At 46.4% G+C, this 24151-nt stretch overlaps 1 long non-coding RNA gene across 1 annotated transcript; it reads left to right on the top strand.

Moving 5' to 3' along the window:
- The first annotated feature begins 20921 nt into the window (after positions 1-20921).
- Positions 20922-23491, top strand: LOC122928146. Its single transcript, XR_006387851.1, has 3 exons — positions 20922-20967; positions 22269-22297; positions 23346-23491. It is a non-coding gene; the product is annotated as an uncharacterized LOC122928146 (long non-coding RNA).
- Positions 23492-24151: the final 660 nt, after the last annotated feature.

Here is a 24151-nt window from a genome sequence, read left to right as displayed (position 1 = left end):
GAAAAGAAAGTGGCTTTATTCTGCAGAGATCTGACTGCCTCAGACAATTCCTGCTATGGGTAACTAGACGACATTCGGCATTCAATTCATTGAAGACTATGTGAAATGCCAACATGGGAAGCCAATTAAATTTTGCTTAAGATATTAGCATATCAGCAGGACCAGCAGCATCAAGGAAGCAAAAATAATGACAGCATTTATCTGGGCTATGTTCCTGTTATCTAGAAAGAATTCAGAGCTCACAGAACAATGGAAAGCAATTGGCTGAAACGGGGGACGAGCGCTTGCCTATATCGCGCAACACTTAAAGGCAACACAAGTTTTTTTTTAAATCAAATTACATTCTGCAAAATTCATTATTTCCTGAGCTTCATTCCCATCATGCTTCAGACAGGAGCCACATAAAAAGTGCATATCCTCCTTTCCATGAGAGGAATTGTACTCTGCCCCCATGTAAGAGCTCTATTAGGCCACGTAATATTTGGGCACATTACTCCCTATAATTGGCACATATGATGGAGCAGCTGATCAGCCAATGAACGAGCAAATGCTTGTTTGTCGGCTAATGGGCATCCTTCATCGGGATATAAGATGCCTAATCATCAGCACATAATCATGTATAATCTGCAATGTTCCGCTGAATAAAGGAGGAATGACTGCGGTAGCAATCTTTCCTTTCACATCCATTCTGCATCAGGCTGTGTAATCAGGTGGTAAAAATAAATGCCAATGTAACCATTTCAATGAGAACACCTCAGATCTAGTCCAGATGTTTTTGCTGGGTGCAAAGGGAGCCCCTTTGAAAGATCTACTGCTAACATCTTGGTGCCAGATAACACATGGCACCTTAAGATATCTTGTAGAGTCCATGCCTTGTTATGGTGGCACAAGAATCACGTGTATACTGTACACGATATTGCAGTGTTCCACCCCATAATAGTAGTGGGGCCTCGTCGGGGGTCGTTCATAGAAATCATTGGGCCCCATAGCAGGAATCTGGATTGGGCCCCCTAAATCCCCCCACTACCGACCTCTAGCCCATCCCATTACTTGCCCTGGCTCCTCCCCTGCCACACCACCGTTTGCCAATGAATAAAGAAATACAATGTACAAATAACCTATTGAAACCATTAGGGATAAATAATTTTTGTTGCAGTAACTAAAAAATATATACATATTTTCCAATAACCATTAAAAAGTACAGATCACCCTGCAAAAATGAGCCCTCACATAGCTCAATACATCTAACTGCAAAAAAAGTTAGAAGGGTCAGAAATTTGCTCTGAAATGAAAAAATAATTTAATTTTTTTACGTTTTTTTTTCAGTATTAAAATGCAAGAAAAACTATACATATGTGGCCGCCATAACCACATATGTAACAAGTCAGTTTTATCCGCATAGGAAATGGTGTAAAAAACAACTTAAAACTGTCCGAATATATATTTTTTTCTAAATCCACCTGATTTGGAATTGTTTTCCCAACCGTGTATGGTACCATTAGAAAGTGCATCTTGTCCTGGAAAAAAACAAGCCCTCATACAGCTATGTGAATGAAAAAAAGTTATGGCTTTAGGAGGGTTGGGAGTAAAAAACGTAAAGGAAAAACATTTAAAATTTCCTGGTCATTAAAAAGGTTAAAGAAGTTATTAACCCCCTATTGTAAATGCTTTATAATGACATTTATGAGAAATGGATGCTAAACTCAGGTGTCTATAGCGCTTTATAATCCGTACTCTCATACACCGCTGATATTACAGTGCTGTATGGGAGTAAGGATTTCACTGGGGCTGCAGTGAGCCTTGTACTGCACACATCACTGCTCCTGCCTATCTGCTTTGGTAGAGCCAGGCATAGATGGGCTATGTCAGGTTTTAGCAGAGTGGGCACAGGGCGCCATATGTATGCGAGCACACCTGAGCAAGTGCTGGGCAGGAACTGGCATATGCACCTCTGCTCCTGCCTCTGCCCACTGTGCTAAAGCCTGACATAGCCCATCCCCCAACAACTGGTGCTTAGTGTGCCCTAGCCCCCCCCAACCCCACAGTTAATGTGCACACTATCCTCTGTATGAGCATCAACAGCAAGTTGATAAGCCTTATAAGTTACATACAGAACACAGTGTGCCCCCCCCCCCCTACCCCCCAGGAACTCTGCTTGCTGCTGCAGCAGGACCCCCTCTTCCCCTCACTAACTATCCTCCCACCATAAACTTTTTTATGCATAGAGGCACAGCACTCAACTTACATTGTGTTGGCAGTGCAATGAGCAGGACACCGGTACAGTGGGTCAGCTATGCAGTGGGTCAGTATATATGTGTAATAGTTCGTGACGCCAATTGCAGCTTGCGCAGGTACTGTAGCAGGGCCCTTTAAGATGTTATAGCTCATGTACCAGGTGAGGAATGCCAGAGGGGGAAAATGTCTCTGTATAGCAGATATGGTAGTGTCAACGGTGTCTCCTACCTTGGTACGGCTGGATGCCTGGATCCTGGCTCACTTGCAATAAATTGAGTGTGGTCAGTAGGAGTAATGATGGAATGATTGAGATCCAAACAGGTAATATGATCCAACTTGTCTTTACTGAATGGCAGCTTTAAATCCATACAAGTTACAGCAATAGTCTTGGGTCCCAGCAGGTATTGGCAATATGTGGCAGGAATTTATATCTATTCTGCTTCTGATTAGAGTTGAGCGAACACCTGGATGTTCGGGTTCGAGAAGTTCAGCCGAACTTCCCGGAAATGTTCGGGTTCGGGATCCGAACCCGATCCGAACTTCGTCCCGAACCCGAACCCCATTGAAGTCAATGGGGACCCGAACTTTTCGGTACTAAAAAGGCTGTAAAACAGCCCAGGAAAGGGCTAGAGGGCTGCAAAAGGCAGCAACATGTAGGTAAATCCCCTGCAAACAAATGTGGATAGGGAAATGAATTAAAATTAAAATTAAATAAATAAAAATTAACCAAAATCAATTGGAGAGAGGTCCCATAGCAGAGAATCTGGCTTCATATCACCCACCACTGGAACAGTCCATTCTTAGATATTTAGGCCCCGGCACCCAGGCAGAGGAGAGAGGTCCCATAACAGAGAATCTGGCTTCATGTCAGCAGAGAATCAGTCTTCATGTCATAGCAGAGAATCAGGCTTCACGTCAGCCACCAATGCAACAGTCCATTGTCAGATATTTAGGCCCAGAATCCAGGCAGAGGAGAGAGGTCCCGTAACAGACAATCAGGCTTCACGTCAGCCACCAGTGCAACAGTCCATTGTCATATATTTAGGCCCAGCACCCAGGCAGAGGAGAGAGGTCCCTTAACAGAGAATCTGGCTTCATGTCAGCAGAGAATCAGTCTTCATATCATAGCAGAGAATCAGGGTTCACGTCACCCACCACTGTAAGAGTCCATTTTCATAAATTTAGGCCCAGCACCCAGGCAGAGGAGAGAGGTCCCGTAACAGACAATCTGGCTTCATGTCAGCAGAGAATCAGTCTTCATAGCATAGCAGAGAATCAGGCTTCACGTCACCCAACATTGGAACAGTCCATTGGCATATATTTAGGCCCCGGCACCCAGACAGAGGAGAGGTTCATTCAAATTTGGGTAGCCTCGCAATATAATAGTAAAATGAAAATAAAAATAGGATTGAATGAGGAAGTGCCCTGGAGTACAATAATATATGGTTAAGGGGAGGTAGTTAATGTCTAATCTGGACAAGGGACGGACAGGTCCTGTGGGATCCATGCCTGGTTCATTTTTATGAACGTCAGCTTGTCCACATTGGCTGTAGACAGGCGGCTGCGTTTGTCTGTAATGACACCCCCTGCCGTGCTGAATCCACCTCCTCCTCATCCTCGTCCTCCTCGTCCTCCAGTAGTGGGCCCTGGCTGGCCACATTTGTACCTGGCCTCTGCTGTTGCCAAAAACCTCCCTCTGAGTCACTTCGAAGAGACTGGCCTGAAAGTGCTAAAAATGACCCCTCTTCCTCCTCCTCCTCCTCCTCCTCCTGGGCCACCTCCTCTTCCATCATCGCCCTAAGTGTTTTCTCAAGGAGACATAGAAGTGGTATTGTAACGCTGATAACGGCGTCATCGCCACTGGCCATGTTGGTGGAGTACTCGAAACAGCGCAACAGGGCACACAGGTCTCGCATGGAGGCCCAGTCATTGGTGGTGAAGTGGTGCTGTTCTGTAGTGCGACTGACCCGTGCGTGCTGCAGCTGAAACTCCACTATGGCCTGCTGCTGCTCGCACAGTCTGTCCAGCATGTGCAAGGTGGAGTTCCACCTGGTGGGCACGTCGCATATGAGGCGGTGAGCGGGAAGGCCGAAGTTACGCTGTAGCGCAGACAGGCGAGCAGCAGCAGGATGTGAACGCCGGAAGCGCGAACAGACGGCCCGCACTTTATGCAGCAGCTCTGACATGTCGGGGTAGTTGTGAATGAACTTCTGCACCACCAAATTCAGCACATGCGCCAAGCAAGGGATGTGCGTCAAACTGGCTAGTCCCAGAGCTGCAACAAGATTTCGCCCATTATCACACACCACCAGGCCGGGCTTGAGGCTTACCGGCAGCAACCACTCGTCGGTCTGTTGTTCTATACCCTGCCACAATTCCTGTGCGGTGTGGGGCCTGTCCCCCAAACATATGAGTTTCAGAATGGCCTGCTGACGTTTACCCCGGGCTGTGCTGAAGTTGGTGGTGAAGGTGTGTGGCTGACTAGATGAGCAGGTGGAAGAAGAGGAGGAGGAAGTCGAGTAGGAGGAGGTGGCAACAGGAGGCAAAGAATGTTGCCCTGCGATCCTTGGCGGCGGAAGGACGTGCGCCAAACAGCTCTCCGCCTGGGGTACAGCTGCCACTACATTTACCCAGTGTGCAGTTAGGGAGATATAGCGTCCCTGGCCGTGCTTACTGGTCCACATATCTGTGGTTAGGTCGACCTTGCCACAGATGGCGTTGCGCAGTGCACACTTGATTTTATCGGATACTTGGTTGTGCAGGGAAGGCACGGCTCTCTTGGAGAAGTAGTGGCGGCTGGGAACAACATACTGTGGGACAGCAAGCGACATGAGCTGTTTGAAGCTGTCTGTGTCCACCAGCCTAAATGACAGCATTTCATAGGCCAGTAGTTTAGAAATGCTGGCATTCAGGGCCAGGGATCGAGGGTGGCTATGTGGGAATTTACGCTTTCTCTCAAATGTTTGTGAGATGGAGAGCTGAACGCTGCCGTGTGACATGGTTGAGATGCTTGGTGACGGAGGTGGTGGTGGTGTTGGTGGTACATCCCCTGTTTGCTGGGCGGCAGGTGCCAACGTTCCTCCAGAGGCGGAGGAAGAGGCCGAGGCGGCAGCAGCAGAAGAGGCCGAGGCGGCAGCAGCAGAAGAGGTAGCAGGGGGAGCCTGAGTGACTTCCTTGGTTTTAAGGTGTTTACTCCACTGCAGTTCATGCTTTGCATGCAGGTGCCTGGTCATGCAGGTTGTGCTCAGGTTCAGAACGTTAATGCCTCGCTTCAGGCTCTGATGGCACAGAGTGCAAACCACTCGGGTCTTGTCGTCAGCATATTGTTTGAAGAAGTGCCATGCCAGGGAACTCCTTGAAGCTGCCTTTGGGGTGCTCGGTCCCAGATGGCGGCGGTCAGTAGCAGGCGGAGTCTCTTGGCGGCAGGTGTTCTGCTTTTGCCCACTGCTCCCTCTTTTGCTACGCTGTTGGCTCGGTCTCACCACTGCCTCTTCCTCCGAACTGTGAAAGTCAGTGGCACGACCTTCATTCCATGTGGGGTCTAGGACCTCATTGTCCCCTGCATCGTCTTCCACCCAGTCTTGATCCCTGACCTCCTGTTCAGTCTGCACACTGCAGAAAGACGCAGCAGTTGGCACCTGTGTTTCGTCATCATCAGAGACATGCTGAGGTGGTATTCCCATGTCCTCATCATCAGGAAACATAAGTGGTTGTGCGTCAGTGCATTCTATGTCTTTCACCGCTGGGGAAGGGCTAGGTGGATGCCCTTGGGAAACCCTGCCAGCGGAGTCTTCAAACAGCATAAGAGACTGCTGCATAACTTGAGGCTCAGACAGTTTCCCTGGTATGCATGGGGGTGATGTGACAGACTAATGGGGTTGGTTTTCAGGCGCCATCTGTGCGCTTTCTGCAGAAGACTGGGTGGGAGATAATGTGAACGTGCTGGATCCACTGTCGGCCACCCAATTGACTAATGCCTGTACCTGCTCAGGCCTTACCATCTTTAGAACGGCATTGGGCCCCACCATATATCGCTGTAAATTCTGGCGGCTACTGGGACCTGAGATAGTTGGCACACTAGGACGTGTGGATGTGGCAGAACGGCCACGTCCTCTCCCAGCACCAGAGGGTCCACTAACACCACCACGACCATGTCCACGTCCGCGTCCCTTACTAGATGTTTTCCTCATTGTTATCGTTCACCACAACAACAAAAATATTATTTGGCCCAATGTATTGTATTCAAATTCAGCTGAATATAAATTTGAGGCCTAGTATTTAGGCGCTGGGTGACCGGTATGAATTTACTGACAGAATTAGACTTGGAAATGCACAGTAGCGTGTGTGTGAAGTTATTCTGAATGACCCTATGTGCACCTTGAATATTATATACCCTTTTAGGGATAGATTTCAAATAGCTCTGATACAGCAGAAACCACTAAATTAGGAAATTGCTAAATTGGGATTTGTTTTTCAACCCAGAACAAAAAATGTGCTTTGACGGACACTAAATAACTTGCCCAGCCAGAACAGTACAGCGGTAACGACAGATTTAGCGGGAAATAAATTTGAGGCCTAGTATTTAGGCGCTGGGTGACCGGTATGGATTTACTGACAGAATTAGACTTGGAAATGCACAGTAGCGTGTGTGTGAAGTTATTCTGAATGACCCTATGTGCACCTTGAATATTATATACCCTTTTAGGGATAGATTTCAAATAGCTCTGATACAGCAGAAACCACTAAATTAGGAAATTGCTAAATTGGGAATTGTATTTCAACCCAGAACACAAAATGTGCTTTGACGGACACTAAATAACTTGCCCAGCCAGAACAGTACAGCGGTAACGACAGATTTAGCGGGATATAAATTTGAGGCCTAGTATTTAGGCGCTCGGTGACCGGTATGGATTTACTGACAGAATTAGACTGGGATATGGCCAAAAAATAACCACACTATTGCTGGTTAAATGCACTTGGTGTGACAGCTTGACCAACCACACTACTGAGGGTTAAATGCACTTGGTGACAGGCGCAGCTTGCCCCTGATGTAGTATATGGCCAAAAAATGAACAGACTATTGCTGGTTAAATGCACTTGGTGTGACAGCTTGACCAACCACACTACTGAGGGTTAAATGCACTTGGTGACGGGCGCAGCTTGCCCCTGATGTAGTATATGGCCAAAAAATAAACAGACTATTGCTGGTTAAATGCACTTGGTGTGACAGCTTCACCCTGATGTAGGCTTTAGCCAAAAAACAACCACACCATTGAGGGTTAAATGCACTTGGTGACAGGCGCAGCTTGCCCCTGATGTAGTATATGGCCAAAAAATGAACAGACTATTGCTGGTTAAATGCACTTGGTGTGACAGCTTGACCAACCACACTACTGAGGGTTAAATGCACTTGGTGACGGGCAAAGCTTGCCCATGATGTAGTATATGGCCAAAAAATAAACAGACTATTGCTGGTTAAATGCACTTGGTGTGACAGCTTCACCCTGATGTAGGCTTTAGCCAAAAAACAACCACACCATTGAGGGTTAAATGCACTTGGTGACAGGCGCAGCTTGCCCCTGATGTAGTATATGGCCAAAAAATAAACAGACTATTGCTGGTTAAATGCACTTGGTGTGACAGCTTCACCCTGATGTAGGCTTTAGCCAAAAAACAACCACACCATTGAGGGTTAAATGCACTTGGTCGCAGCTTGTGCTGGCGCACCACAAGACACAAAATGGCCGCCGATCACCCCAGAAAAAAGTGACTGACAAACGGTCTGGGCAGCCTAAAAACAGTGAGCAATTGAATTTCAGCAGCTCAATGATGCACAGCTGCAGATCGATCGATTAATCAAGTCCTTTGGAGGAGTTAATCTGCCTAATCTCGCCCTACTGTCGCAGCCGCAACCTCTCCCTACGCTAATCAGAGCAGAGTGACGGGTGGCGCTATGTGACTCCAGCTTAAATAGAGACTGGGTCACATGGTGCTCTGGCCAATCACAGCCATGCCAATAGTAGGCATGGCTGTGACGGCCTCTTGGGGCAAGTAGTATGACGCTTGTTGATTGGCTGCTTTGCAGCCTTTCAAAAAGCGCCAAGAAAGCGTCACAAAAGCGACAAGAAAGCGACGAACACCGAACCCGAACCCGGACTTTTACGAAAATGTCCGGGTTCGGGTCCGTGTCACGGACACCCCAAAATTCGGTACGAACCCGAACTATACAGTTCGAGTTCGCTCATCCCTACTTCTGATCATATGCCTTAAGAGTCTGGCAGGTATTAGTCTTCTGCTCTGTCTGTCTTCTGTTTGATAATGGGCCTGACTAGCTGAGGAGGAATTTGGCTTCTCCTGGACTTTGGATATGTACTCACAGTTTGGCTCACAGGGGATGCTTCTTCCTGGAGGCTGGAGGTGGCTGCTTTTCTTGTCAACCAGCTGAGGCTGATGGCTCAGACTGGGAAGAGTGATCTTTGACCTCAGCCGAGGCTCAATCCTCGGTTAGGATCCCTGTTTCTGGGAGCTCCTACTAACAAAGCCTTCCCCTAGCTGGGGTGGCTGGTACACTAACTAGAACTTTCTTTCCTCCCCATGAGGCAGGAAGAGGGAAGATTCCACACCTCCTCAAAGAGGGGGGAGCTAGATTGGAATGTACTATTCCAGTCTAGATATGCTAAACTGAACTAAACACATTGCTGCCACCTGCTGGTGTACATGGAAATCACAGCAATTATATGAAACAGGCATAGAAAATACATATAATGGAAAATGCAGTGTTAGATTACACAAGATGACAATACATATATACCTGACATGTTGTAGCAGGGGAACAGAGTTTTAGTGACATACTCTGGGATGTTACATACCCGCTTACTTTAAGTTAAGCCGTCCTCGGCGTATGCTAAGAGAGTGGAGGAATCCAGCTCTGGGTACCCAACAAAATACAAAGTGCTGCGTGAATTACATATAATGACAGACATAGACAAAACATATAACGGTTTCCTCGAGGTTCCTGCCCGCTAGAGTAAGGTGTCCAACACACAGTTTCCTTCTCTTGGTATAGCCAGGTAACCTAATACTGCACAAAGCAAACATTACTGACTGACTTCGTATGTCCTGAGCTCGATAGACACCAAAGAAAGTATGGGGGTGTCTTTGCTCTGTAATCCCACCATTGTGTAATGCAAAGCCTGCAAATAGAAGGGTGGCTTTATCCTCTATTCCCTTCCCTGCACCATAGCCTGAAGAAATTTGGCTTAAAGCATGATCACTATGATGACTAAGAGGAAGCTAAGTAGTGGCTCTAAGGTTTGAGGCGCCTTACCTTAGGCAAAAGGCTCAGAAGGGGAGGTATTTATTGTCTCCGTGTCTTCTGGCAATGTCACAGGAGGAGGGCAGTACGTTTCCATGGATCTCCTGGAAATGAGACACCTCCGGATGGGAACAATACGGAACATAAAACAAGTGGGAAGGAGCAGCCTAGGGCTTCTAACGATTCCCGAAGCAACAGGGGTACCTGTGAAGTAACTGGATCTGCCTGGACTTACCACTTGGTCCTACCCTGGGCACCTATGGGTATACATCACCGGGTGTAGGCCATTAGTATACAACGTCCCTATGATGACAGTCCGTATAAGGGGGGAGAGAACAAGAGCTGTAAAAAGGCGCACTTTAAGTAAGTTGCTACAATTTTGTTAAGTGCAATGGTTAAGTGCAATCATGGCAAATGGTGCATAAATTCACATTGCGGCACCTAGAAAGAGAATACACACAATGGGCATGTTATCTTAAACATTACATAACCTGTAAACTGGTAAAATTAGTGCAAAAACATTATGCAAATATCAATGCAATCAATATTATCATAATACGCTCAAATAGGACTTGAGTCCTTTTTTTCTTGAAGTGCTTGACTGTGGACAGGAACCATAATAGTTAATTGTGATCCACAGGAACAATAAGAGTTACTTGTAATCCAAACAAGGTAGTGGGTAATTTCCACAATGGGTAGTTTTCCTCACAGGAAAGTCTGGAAATCTTCCTCCTGGATCCCATGTTTGAGGACGCAAAAGTTCTTTCTTAACCTGGGTGCTCTCAGCAGCTGTAACTCTAGCAGAAACTTCATCTGCAATCTCCTGGTGGCGTTCTGTGGCAGAACTTGGAATTGTAGGATCACCTTTCTCTGGAAAATCTTCTGTAAAATGCAGTGTTAGATTACACAAGATGACAATACATATATACCTGACATGTTGTCGCAGGGGAACAGAGTTTTAGTGACATACTCTGGGATGTTACAGCAATGTCATTGGCACACAGGAGCAGGCAATGCTGGGGGCTGCTGGAGGTGGCAGGTTGAAAACTGAAGCAGGCAGCACATGAGTGAGTCACTGCCACGTCCCACCCGCTCAGTTCTCTCTTCTGGCGTGAGTGATACACTAGCCAATCAGCAGCAGGAGCTTAGCCTGCTAAATGCTGATTGGCCAGTGAAGCACCCAGCAAATAGAAGAGAGAGAGCGCTAACCTGGCTGCAGTGTTGGCAGGGTCAGGGACATCGGCGCTGGTCCGTGCACTGCATTTGCAAACAGTGGGGAAGGGAGGGTGGGGGGTCCTGATAAGGAGGAAATCAGGTCCTGCTGGAGCCCTAGATAGGGACTCGGGACGGAAAACATAATATAGTGTCCAACCTATGTCTGTATGGGGCACTCCAAATTGCTATATGCCCTTTCCTGTCATCTTGCAATAATCATTGTCTTTTCCTTTGTCACAGCTACTAAATTCCTATTACAGGCTGGTGAAATGCATTACACACTACCAACACTAGAGGTCACTATAACACCATTTATATAGGTCAGCCACAGGAAGTTAGTTTAGTTGAGATTAGGAGTGAGGAGTTAGGAGGAGAGGAGAGGAGACAGACTTTTCTCTGTTCTCCTGGGCCTTGCCCAGGCGGGAAGCTACTTGAACTTTTGGAATCCAGAAGCAGGATTTAGTAATCCTAAATTGTAGAGTCAAGGCCAGGCACTACTTGGACTATAGTTCAGACAATTTTTCAAAGAATGGAGCAGAGAGTTTGCCTGCCATGAGGGAGACTGCCCTTGGGTTGTATACAAGACTGAATAGCCAGAGCAAGAACCGGAACCAAGTAAAGTATCATCATCACTTCTGCATAAGTTGACCTGGAACCTGCATACATCACCTCACAGAGCCTGCTAATTGGGATTTACAGCTTTATCATCTTTACCAACTTCATGTAAGACAAAGTACTGCTTTTGAATGCTACTAATTGAAAAATTACAAACTATAAGTAAAGTTCCTGTTTGGTTCAACTACTGCCTCTCTCATCATTCTACTTCATCTCCTAAATGCACCTTACATTGCTGGCATCACGAACACAGGGGCACAGCCAGCAAAGCACCCTAAGCGTTACCAAATAACCATCAAGGGCACCTCAACTTCCATCTAGCTGGTGTTCCCTGCACTAGAGAGTGCCCCGAAGGATTTAGTGCTGTCTTCCCCTCGGCTGCACGCCAGCCCAGGAAGCTACAGAAAAGGGAGTACAACTACTGCACCCATTCAGCACATTATCACCACTCTCACCGTGCACCCACTACACTCCCCGTGGCCTGGTCGTCTCAAGAATACATAACTAACGTCAAACATTGTAGTGGGCACCCCCCCAACATGGGCCCCATAGCAGTTACGTGGTCTGCCGCTATTGGCGGTATGTAGGGATGCCACCTTTTTCTTTAAGCCAAACCCGAACACTTTAGCACCTTGCGGCAATTTTTGGGTAAATTTATTGGCTTCCTAACCAGCTTTCTGATTGGTTAGGAAGCCAGGCTGCCTAGCAACAAGTGAAGAAGGCTTCCTAGCCAATCAGGAAGCCAGGAGGCGGATGATAACCTACCTTCCCGCTTCCTGATTGGAAAGGAAGTCGGCTGTATGCTCCCTTGGCGCTGCCAGTCAGAGGGACATCTCCCACCGACTGGAAGTTCCAATATCGGGGAAGGTATTGGAGCATTTGGGTGCCCAAATACTCCGTATTAGCAGCGATATTAGTATCAGTATCGGTAGTTCGGCAGTACATCTATAGTGCAAATCCATGTTATTGATAGTTGTCATTGAAACGACAAGCGCATTTCTGGGCCTGATGAAGGGGACCCTGCACGGCCCCAAAAGCACTTGTCGATTGGACGACAACTATCAATAAAATGGATTTTGCACTAACATGAAATTTGGATGTCTGTATTTGGACGATATGTATTATTGCACATAAAAGATGCCCCCACAAAACATGTCACTGGTTACCTGTGTCATTTTTTTATGGGGGCATGTTTTATGTGCAATACTAACAAGTGCTGTGCCCGCCCCCCTTCCAATAAATTTTTTTTATTAAACACTGTCTTTAAATGTTTCAAATACCTTTTTTTACTTACTCCCTCCCAGACGAAAAAAGAAGAAGAAAGTACTGCTGGGCTGGAGTGGAGCAGCTCCATGCGCAAGCTGTCGGAGAATGATTTCTCCTCTCCCACACTCCCTCCCTCTCTGATGTCACTTCCTCTACTCACTAGCTGAGAGCAGGAGAGGGAGGGAGGACGGAGAGGGGTGTCTGAAGACAGCGCCACCCCCCCCCCTGCTAGCAATAACAGCCTGTGAGCATGTGAAGTTTTACGATCGTGCCCGCCTGAGCTGAATTGATGCTTCCACACTAGCTTGCAGCTCCAGCCTCCAGCGAAGAGGTCACCACTGAATCCGACCTATTCCTGTACAGCCACAGCGGCTCAGCTGATCGCCGCGTTGGCAGTGAGTGACAGGCTCAGCTGACGTCTGCTGCTGACACCTGTCCTCATCGCCGCCAGCACCGCTGACTGACTGACACTCACCGCCGGCCGCTCACAGCCAGCTGTCAGAAGTCTCTGCAGTTTGAAATGAATCTTCCTGTGCCCGGGTCTGAGAAAGGCTTGTACCCGGGCACAGGATTACAAACCCGGACTGTCCGGGTGATTCCCGTACGGGTGGCAACGCTAGCGGTATGCCACTGGGCCCTGTATACATAAGGGTATTTGGAGAATGTCATTTTATCACATGTATGCATATTTCTGTAATTCCTTCTAAAAGGCGGTGTACACACTCAGTCACCCCTAGGTGGTGCTGGCACCACACATATTTATAGGAGGTGCTAGGCAGAGTAAGCAGTAAGGGGAAGTGTGAGTTCAGTTGAGTCACAGAGAAGTGAAGAGCAAGGTCAGCACATGTTTAGGCTAAGCCTAGGAAAGCTAACTCTAGAGTCAGAAACCATATAAGCTGACAAGTAGCCACCCCTCTGAGGGTAGGCCACAAGAGAGGAACAACAGAAACCCAGTGTGTTGAAGAGTATAAGGAGAGACTAGTTGAGGCAAGAGTGTTACCTGAGCCTATAGACTCCATTAGTATCCAATGTAAGACAGGAGTTAGCCTATGGTCCCTGTTCACACTCTACAGTGAAGTACAAGCTGTAAGCAGGGCCATATTCCTCCATGGACAGTGTGGACGTATTATTGGAAATTGTGAGTATGTCTACTTTCACACTTGCGTTTTGGCTTTCCGTTTCAAAATGGATCAGTTCAGTCACCATTCCGCTCTGGAGGGGGACACCAGAACGCGGCCTGCAGCATTTTTCTGTCCGCCATGTGGTGCGGAACAAGACGTCCTGACACACAATGTAAGTCAATGGCAACTGATCCATTTTCTCTGACACAATAGAAAACAGATCCGTCCCCTATTGACTTTCAATGGTGTTCATGACGCATCCGTCATGGCTATAGAAGACATAATACAACCGGATCTGTTCATGATGGGTGCATGCGGTTGTATTATGGTGACGCAAGTGTTTTTGCAGATCCATGACGGAAAGTAGCCTTAGCCAGGAAGGCAAGATATATGTACTGTCCGTGTGAAACAGAGAAGTTCATTGATGTATACTCCACACTTGGAAGATAGACAGTCAGACAGATGTCACCATAACCTGAGTGTGACCAAACCTCACCCAGAGCCGGTTATTAGATACATCTAACTTGTGATGTCCTTTGAATGGATCACAACTACCACTTTGCATTGCAATAATCTGTACATCTACATCAAGGTAAGTGATTCTCAGTAAATGTTACAGTTATTTTTTCAAACAGACTCCTCTTTATTTTACCACCTCATTTGCACCCAAGGGTGCTGGCATCACAACATCAGGGACCCTGCCTTCCCTGCACCTTAAACCCTATACCATCAAAGGCACCTCAACCGATATCTGACAGGAGATCCCTCATCACCAAAGTGTGCCCCGAAGGTGCCTTCCTTGTTGTCACTGCATGCTTGCCCAGGGAGCTGCAGAAATGTGAGTGTCAACTACTACACCCATCAGGTCACCACACTCACATGCGCCCCTGTGGCCGATCGCTTGTCACAACCAGACAGCTGAGAAGCTCTGACAGAGGCCTTTCAGAACCTCCTCCTTGAGTTTCTGTGTTGTGGTATTCAGTTCCGCCTCTCGTTAGCCTCTCTCAGCTGTCATGTTTTGGACTAATTGCTTCCCTTTAAATTCCTCCCCAGAATGCTTTTCTGGGCGGCTTATACTTCTTCCTGGAGTGTGTGTGCATGCTGACCTTGTTCTCCTCTCTGCTACAAAGCTAAGTGTTGTACTTTTATCTGTTATTTTCTGTTTGCTGGATCCCAGGTGACCCTGACTCCCTCCGTATCTTGTGTAGGGAGCCGGTGGTCGGGTCCCCTCACTATTGTAGGGTGCTCAGGGCTTACATAGTCAAGGTTCGTGGATATGCAAACCTCCACCATTAGGATCTTTGCATAGGCTGAGCAGCCAGGGAAAGTGCCAGGTCTTCTGCAGGGGTCTCCCTTGGTTCCTTAGTTTTTGGATCCAGCGAGTCATTTATGCTTGTTGCTTTGCCTTGTTTCCTGTACACCATCCGTGACATCGCTGCAATATTAGGCAGGTGTTTTTCTATGTTATGGTTGCTGTATATGCAGAATTAATTTTAGTAGCTTATTTGTTGTTGAGTATGAAAAAAAATCCATAACCACTGCACTCCTGCTTTAAAGGAAAAAAAAAATCAATACTTATTTGTGCGGCAGCAATGGTCAATAGTTCTTTTTGTAACAGCCAAGCACTTTTATGGACAGTATTTTATTAAAGAATGATGCATTTTACCTTATTATCTAGACTCTATCCATCAAATGTTCTTAAGCTGTCATCTCTGGTCACAAGAAGGAAGCATAGCAAGAACAACATTATACCTAGATTAATGTAGTGCGGCGGCCCAGGAGGAGTGGAGTGGAGGATGGGAGTGTTAGAGTTAGGGCTTGTTCACACGACCGTATGGCTTTTTCAGTGTTTTGCGGACCGTTTTTCATGGATCCGTTGTTCCGTTTTTTGTTTTGTTTCTTTTTTTGTGGACCAAATGAATGGTTCCGTATACAGAACGCAAAAAACGTTGGTGTGAACGAGCACTTATTCACACAAATCATAGAAGCAATCCTCACACTGATGCTCCCTATGGCAGGGCAATGACAGGAGGACTTCCCCTTTCTTATCTCGTGGCACATCTTGATATTGCAGCTCCTGCCTGATGGTAGTTTGGGCAACCTTGGTAGTATGAGTTTGGTATAGGTGCAAGGCAGGAGATGTAGGTGCTGTGGTGGGCAAATAGTGCTGGAGTCCTTTACCAGGCCAATTGTAGAAAACAGACATGTCTCTCTTTACTGAAGTGCAGAATGGGAGTTGTAGTACATCCAGCTATATCAAAACACAGTTCCAAGCAACTCACAGTGAAAATCTTCCCTGATAGCAATGTATGGATATGAGCAATGATGGGGGTTATAGTCCTCTTCTCTATCCAAAGTCTCTCTCTCTGCAGAATCTAAGGCTTGCAATCAGGCCCTTGCAAACTTGTCTGTAAGTCCCAGCTGAGGCGTACAGGATTGAGATATGGCTGACAAAGGAACATGTCAAAGTGTGGAAGGATGTATTAGCAATGGCCTTCTCACTGCATTAAAGTCTTTATTAGCCGTAAAAAGTCAATACCTTACTGACTGACTCTTATGCTCGGCCAGGCAGATTCTGGACCTTCTAGTTCTTCCTTTTCTCCCTCTGGAGTACTGTAAAGCAGAGATGACTTTCTTGATGCAAATATCTCAAAGATAGTGATTAATTAGGGTATAGGTCTAGTCTTTAGAGGAGTGAGTACATGTAGCGCTTCCCTTGCGTCCTAACCAGCAGCACAAGTGGGGAGTTATTCCCTGTGAAACTGGTAGGACAGGTGGAATTTCATATTGATTAAAAATGCTACCAAGACAATTAAACAATTAACCCACCCCCTATAAAGGCACGCCTGCCCTTAAACCAGTGCTTTTTTTAAATCTGTCCTGTGGACTGAGGACAGGTTCAGGTGCTGCCTGTTACCTTTTTGATTCGTTTGCTGCCAAGTTCTTGGTCCTTGTGGCCTTTTTATATTTTTTTTCTTAGGTTTGACTTCCGGGTCAGCGGCGCGCGTATATTCGGCGCCTATTTTAGCTGCGATTCGGCCCCTGGTCTGCCTAATTTGTATTTTTGCCCCAGATTTACACATGTAATCGAAGGGGAGGCCCTTCTGTTATTTTTATAAATAAATAAATTAGTGACAGTGGGTACGCTAGGGGGAGGATCTGTTAGCTATAAAAGCACAGCAGACGCCAGACTCTCCCTCTCTGCCTGCAGTGAGTCTATTCTAAACTACTTTCCAAGTTGTTTTTTCAGATGGCGTCCCCCAATGGTGACCAGCATGGGAAATCCCCCCATAAACAGAAGCACCTAACTTATTCCAACTGCAAGATGCCGATGCCGGACTCCTATGAATACAATAGGTGTCCTTTATTCCGTCCTCCTCCGACACAACCCTGGATGAAGGAATTCATGGGTAATTCCATTATGGAAATCAAGAGCGCCCTTTCTTCTAAGAGGCCCAGAGCTTCATCGCCAGGTCCTGTACAGATGGCTGGAGACATTATTTCGGTTGAAGACCGTTCCTCCTCCTCTTCTGATCTTTTTCCTGCTGAGAAGACGCAAAGACTTCTACGCTCCATCAGATCAAGGGATCATGATGTTGAGCAAGGGGAAGCTCCACCGTCCACCTCTAGGGGGCCAAGGCCTTTAAAGTGGACAAAGATTTAAAAAAGCTTATGTTAACTGAATGGAAGCATCCTGAAAAAGGTCCAGTTCTCACAAAGAAATTTAAACTGATGTGTCCTCTGCAGGAGTTGGAATCAGAACTGTGGGTACCACCTCTGAAGGTCGATATGGCGATCTCCAAGTTGTCTAAGAGGACCCTAGTTCCTTCTGATGATGGAAGCAACCTTCAGGATCCATCAGATCGTAGGGCCATGTGCACTCTGAGGCGCAGCTATTCCGCAGCTGCAGCCTCTGCTTCAGTTGCAGTTGCTTCCTCAGAAGTCGCTGAGTTTGTTCGGTCCCGCGTTCTCAGAATTCAGTCGGACCTGGAATCTGGAGTCTCCAGAACTGACGTGCTAGACCATTTTAAGACCTTGCTCCTTGGAACGAACTTTTTGTGTGACACTTCCACACAGCACCTGAAATTAGCCACCAAAGGCATGGCTCTCTCTGCAGTCAGTCGGCGGCCCTTATGGTTGCATCCCTGGGTTGCCGATAACGCCTCCAAATTCAATCTGTGTGGCTTACTAGGAACCAGGAAGACTCTTTGGTTCAGAATTAGATAAGATAATGGAGAGCCTGGCAGATAAAAATGGGAAGTCGCTCCCCCAACAATCCTTTCGGGGCTGGAGTAGGCTCAGAAGTTCTAGAACCCAGAGCCCCTCATAGACTCAGAGACGTCAGGAGTCGTCCAGACGAGGACGGGGTCGCGGTCGTGGAAAGGACCGTAAAGCGGATCTATGACTCTCCCACTTACCTTCCCCTCCAAATCGTTTGTGCGATGCTCAGAATAACAGTTCCCCTCTGGTTGGAGGTCATCTAAGTTTATTTCAGCAGGCCTGGCTGCAAAATATTCCGGACCAGTGGGTCCTAGAAATAATTATGTTGGGGTACAAAATAGATTTTCTGTCCCCTCCCCAAGAGAAATTTGTTTTAACCAGAACCCTAATTCAGACCAAACAGTTAAACTTAGAGGATTCGTTCTCCTGTATGTTCAAAAAATGGCCCTAGAGGAAGTTCCTCCTCGCGAACAAGGGCTGGGAGAACAAGGGCCCCGTTTTTCTAGTCCCGTAGCTGTCGGGCGATTGGTGCATGATCATAGACCTGTGTTACCTAAATCTGTTCATAAGACCAAAGCTCTTCAGAATGGAGACCATTCGATCACTCATTAGCATCCTAAACCTAATGATCACCTTAGATCTGAAGGATGCTTACCTTCATATCCCCGTTCATCCAGCTCACAGGAGATTTTAAGGAATTGCGGTCTCCATTAGAGGGGTGGTAAAACATTACCAGTTTGCTGTGCTGCCTTTTGGGCATTTCTTCCCCTCCCCACGCTTTAACAAAAGTTGTGGCTCCGATTGTCGCCCAACTCAGGCTTCAAGGGCTAGAAATCATGCCATACCTAGACGACTGGCTTCTAAAAGCCACCACTCTAGACGTTCTTTTATCTCATCTTCAGCTGGCTCTTCAGTCTCACCAGCGCTTGGGCTGGCTCATAAATTGGGAAAAATCGGAGATCGTTCCATCTACTTCCAGGAGCCGAAAGACTAAAACCTAGAATCCTGAGACCTATCCCTGAATGGGATTTATCTGTGGTTCTGAAGGGGCTATCCTCTCCCCCCTTTAAACCCTTGGAAAATGTGGACTTTAGTTTTTAATCTTTGAAGGTCACATTTCTACTGGCCATAACTTCGGCCAAGAGGATTGGAGAACTGCAGGCCTTAACGGCCGCTGAGCCTTATACCCTCTTCCTCCAGGACAGAGTTCTGTTGAGGTTCCTGCCGACCTTTGTCCCCAAGGTACCATCATTTAGAAATACAAATCAGACCATCACCTTACCGGTTTTATGTCCCTCTCCCTCATCTCCAGAGGAAGAAGCCCTCCATTCCTTGGACATTTCAAGAAATCTCAGAATGTATCTGAACAGAACTGCAGACTTTAGAAGATCCGAACACCTCCTGCTGTCCTAGTCGGGGAAAAGCAAAGGTTTAAAGTTTGGTCCCGCTAGAACAGATCTGTGCTGCAGCCTCTTGGAGCTCCCACAGCACCTTAGATTCTAGGCGCTCTGAGGGAGTGGCATTTGGATGTACCATTCTCAGTGCCACCCTCTCATAAAAAAAAGAAAAATAAAGAAAAAGGGGAACCCTTCCAATTTTTCTGTCGCTCCTTGCTAGGTCACCACTTGTGTTGCTGGTTAGGACGTAAGGGAAGAGTTAATTTTAACGTGAATTTGTTTTCCCTTACTCCTAACAGCAGCACACAAATTTCCCACCCTATTTTTGTTTGTGTACTTGCTGATAAAGCACTGGTTTAAGGACGGGCGTCCCTTTATAGGGGGTGGATTAATTGTTTAATTGTCTTGGTAGCAATTTTAATCAATAAAAATTCCACTTGTGCTACCAGTTTCACAGGGGATAACTCCCCACTTATTCTGCTGTTAGGACTAAGGGAAAACAAATTTACGTTAAAATGAACGCTTCTCTTTTCACTAGAAAGCACTAGGGGAGAACCTAGGTCTATCTCCTAGCCTCCTACAAGGGTAAAGTCAGGAGGATTGTTAGCCCTGACTGATCCAGGTACAGGTACAACACAACACATCGAAATATTATACAGACATAACATTAAAGGGGTTGTCCCACTTCATAAAATAGGTTTTATCTAATCTATTTACCCCCACACAACATATCTTCCTATCCATGTTATTATCCAAAAGCTACCTTTCATTCAAAAAATCATGTAAAGCGATTCCTTTGTTGTTTTCTGTATCCCATGGATACGGCCTCTTTCGTCCGGCCGCATCGCTGTGCCGCGCCTGCGCACAACGGCTGAACAAGTACTCGGGCCGCCTCTCCATTCCTACAAGTACGCGCACGCCCGCGCATGCGCAAATACAGCAGGCGGGTGCCGGAATCAAATAGCCGGCACCCGACCTCTATGACAGGGAGCGGGACCTTAGGGGTTAACTGCCGCTGATCGCAGCCCCCTATCATAGAGGTCGGGTGCCGGCTATTTCACTCCGGCACCCACCTCCTGCATTTGTATTAACATTGGTGGCGCAGTGCGCCCCCAGTATAATATACATTCAGTGCGGCCACCCCCCCCCCCCAGTATAATATACATTCAGTGCGGCCACCCCCCCCCCCAGTATAATATACATTCAGTGCGGCCACCCCCCCCCAGTATAATATACATTCAGTGCGGCCACCCCCCCCCCAGTATAATATACATTCAGTGCGGACCCCCCCAGTATAATATACATTGGTGGCGCAGTGGGAAGTGCCAATGAGGGTTAAAAAAATAAATAAAAAATTAACTCACCTCCTCCAATTGTTCGCGCAGCTGCCGGTCTCCTGTTCTATCTTTAGGACCTGTGAAAGGACCTTTGGTGACGTCACTGAGCTAATCACATGGTCCATTACCATGGTGATGGATCATATGATGTACCATGTGATGACCACAGTGATGTCACCAAAGGTCCTTTCACAGGTCCTAAAGATAGAACAGGAGACCGGCAGCTGCGCGAACAATTGGAGGAGGTGAGTTAATTTTTTATTTATTTTTTTAACCCTCATTGGCACTTCCCACTGCGCCACCAATGTATATTATACTGGGGGGGTCCGCACTGAATGTATATTATACTGGGGGGGGTGGCCGCACTGAATGTATATTATACTGGGGGGGGGGGTGGCCGCACTGAATGTATATTATACTGGGGGGGGGGGTGGCCGCACTGAATGTATATTATACTGGGGGGGGGGGGGTGGCCGCACTGAATGTATATTATACTGGGGGGGGGGGTGGCCGCACTGAATGTATATTATACTGGGGGGGGGGCGGCCGCACTGAATGTATATTATACTGGGGGGGGGGGGCGCACTAAATGTATATTATACTGGGGGGGGGGGGGCCGCACTCAATGTTTATTATACTGGGGGGGGGGCGGGACCTCACATACGGCTCCATGTGGATGACCTCATACACATGAACGAGCACGCAGGGTGAGTCATGAGGAGGCGTGGCCTTCACTCAACTGCCTGAGAACCAGGAAGTTATCAGGACATCTACTGCTGATAAGATTAAAAAAGCAAAGTGGGACAACCCCTTTAAGTATAAATAAACAGTTTTGCAAGTACCCTATTACTAGGTACTGCAGGAAAATGCCACTTTATTTTTACCTATTGAATAAATATGTACTCTGCACACCTTGGATCCAGTGTGGGTGCCTGTGAGAGTGGTTAAACAGTATAGAGATAATCCACGGCACTCCAAAATAAATGTGTGCAAAGAATTTTAAAATGTTATTCTTTTTGCAGATTATCATTTGTATACATCCAGAGTAAATCATTTGTACATCATTAGTATATAGCCACATGAGACATAATTCCCTAACGTTTCGATCTACTACGACCTTCCTCAACGGGGTCTAGAGAAATATATAATATATACAATGTGGTCACAGCAAATTTGAGTATATCTTATTATCTGTTAAAAAGAAAAAGAGCAGAAAAGAGAAATTGAAGGAAGGATGTCCCATCAGTAACTTGAAGGAATAAAGGTGGTGGGAAAGTCACAGAGTGGAGATTAGGAAGCGAGAACACTAGTTATAATAATCTAGGACAGGTAGTATCATGGTATCTCATTAGTAGGAGCCTATAATTATAGGTCTACAGGAAAAAGACAAAACAGATTCCAAGTGCTCAATAGGATCTCCCTATTAGAACAATGAGCAACATATTGGATCCATAAATTGGACACATTGGAACCAAGAGGTTTAAATAGAGATGTGATTTCCGTATATTATCGTGATTATAACTTGATCTCTCTCTCTCTGTTTTAGGCTCGTTGATGGGGACTAGGCGAACATGGGTGAGATTCCCCCCCCCCCCCCCTTTTTTTCCCTCTCACCCCATGATAGCAGTTTTTCACGGATCCTTGTCCACTAATCATTAATCACTAATCATTGATTATTGTTGATTGTTTTTTGTTTCTTGCCCATAGTTTCCTGATATTTGCCTCTTATATTGTATATACCTCTGATTCAAGTTACACTATATTTACAACATGGTGTTACTTCTCACTACACTTACAAATGACATCCTGTGACATTGTTATATTATTATATTGTGATACCTTTATTTTGATGGATAATCCTTCTATATCCATATCAATACCGTAATTAAACCTCTCTAAATTTACTAATGTACTTGCGCTTAACCTCCTCCTTGATCTGGCAGATTGCCAACCTTCTTTATCCACTATCTACATACAGCACAGACGCCACTTCTAGAGTTCCTCTAGTCATGAATTCTATCTGGCCCCTCTCCTTCTACTTTCGACTTTCGCCTTCTTGCCCAGACTTTTTGCCCACACTCTACCTGAGTACCGAGCGCGCATGCGCACGCACTGCCGTCTCCTCACTAGCCGCCGATGCCCTTCCTTACAGCCTCAGCGCTTGCGCTTACTGCTCACATGCTCCAGACACACTGACGTCACTTTCATGTGCCCTGACTAAGCAGCCGCCGACAGTATTTATAGTCCCCTGACCCGCATGCACGCCACATCCAGCGTCTGCCTCACTACCCTGCCACCAGGTATTTCTACACATCATTTAAAGCTCCTATTGAGCACTTGGAATCTGTTTTATCTTTCTATGTCTTGTTCCTTTAGACCTATAAGTATAGGCTCCTACTAATAAGATACCATGATACTACCTGTCCTATATTACCATAACTAGTGTTCTCGCTTCCTAATCTCCACTCTGTGACTTTCCCGCCCCCCTTTTTTACTTTAAGTTACTGATGTGACACCCTTCCTTCAATTTCTCTTTTTTGCTCTTTTTCTTTTTTCTTTTTAACAGATTATCAGATATACTCAAATTTTCTGTGACCATTGTATATATTATATATTTCTCTAGACCCCGCTGCCGAAGGTCGTAGTAGATCAAAACGTCCGGGAATTATGTCTCATGTGGCTATATACTAATGATGTACAAATGATTTACTCTGGATGTATACAAATGATAATCTGCAAAAAGAATAAAATGTAAAAATTGTGGATTAACTTTATACTTTATTTTTACCTGGGATATAGGCTTCAACCCCTTCACTGCCCTAGATGAGTTTCAGGACATGAATCCCTCAGCCACAATGTATGTTGCTATAAATATATATACTGTCCTGGATACATATACCAAATTATTTAGTTATTTACAGAAATAATTATTTTCTGCCATTCTGGATTGCCTGGCTTTAGAGCTGCAACGATTAACCAACATTATCGATAATATTCGATAACGGGATTTGTTGTCGATTCCCGTTATCGAATAATTGATCCGATTTGTTGCTATGCGGGCGGGAGCGGGCGGCAGCGTGTAAAACTTACTAGTACACTTCATAGCAGGCAGGAGGCCGAGTAGGAGGCCGGGCGGCAGCGGCGTAACTCACTACGTCACACGCCTGCTCCTCCCACTTTATGAATGAAGGCATATAACGTAGTGAGTAACGCTGCTGCTGCCGCCCGTCCAACTGCCCGGCCTCCTGCCTCCTGCGATAGTTTAATACTAGTAAGTTAGGGTCTCTAGTGATTAGTTTAACATCCCCTACTTGATAGATATGATTAGGTGAGTGGGGTCCGGTGTAATAGAATACAGTGACTGCACCAGGCCCCGCTGCTATTACAAAACCGAAATGCCAGCCCCCACCCCTGTATTGGAGGTCATTC

Source organism: Bufo gargarizans, chromosome 2 (assembly GCF_014858855.1).
Source record: "Bufo gargarizans isolate SCDJY-AF-19 chromosome 2, ASM1485885v1, whole genome shotgun sequence".
NCBI lineage: Eukaryota > Metazoa > Chordata > Amphibia > Anura > Bufonidae > Bufo > Bufo gargarizans.
Note: the sequence above shows the minus strand (reverse complement) of the source record. Positions and strands in the feature narration are given on the sequence as shown.